A 563-nucleotide genomic window follows, 5' to 3' on the forward strand; every position below is an offset into this window, starting at 1 on the left:
TTATTATCCCATATAGTTACTGAAGTGACTATGTCGCCATCTGTTGTATAAGAACGTAGCCTCAAGGTCGAGTTTCCCGTCCTCTGGAACCACGATATTCGTATTCCTAACCGAAATAACCGCCGCGTTCGGTACTCCGCCATAGCCGCCGCGATGACCGAAATCGGTCTCTTACTCGGAGACCGATTTCACGAGCACCCTCCCTACTATCAGAGGCATCTATCAATTAGGTTAGTACCTTAAAAGTCCTAGGTTATGGTAGGCTTTCGGCTCCGCATCTAGTAAGTGTGCACTCTATACTGCCGTGAAGGAAGCTGTCGGGCGTTTCCCGTCCCGTACTGCCATAAGCAGGTATTGATAAAGGAGGAACGAAGTGAAAGGTAACAAGGTGCACTCAGAGTCACCTCAGTTTTGATTGGAGTCAAAGTAGAGAGGCGCTTGGCTTGGGCTGAATTGGCAACGCTGACGAAAGAGCATCCTCAAAGGAAGTTCATGCAGCTGGTGTATCTTTTGAAAATAACGACTCTCTTTCCTCCTGCAGACTTTCGACGAGGTGGCAGAAA

The sequence above is a fragment of the Penaeus vannamei genome, chromosome 26 (assembly GCF_042767895.1).
Source record: "Penaeus vannamei isolate JL-2024 chromosome 26, ASM4276789v1, whole genome shotgun sequence".
Taxonomy (NCBI): Eukaryota; Metazoa; Arthropoda; class Malacostraca; order Decapoda; family Penaeidae; genus Penaeus; species Penaeus vannamei.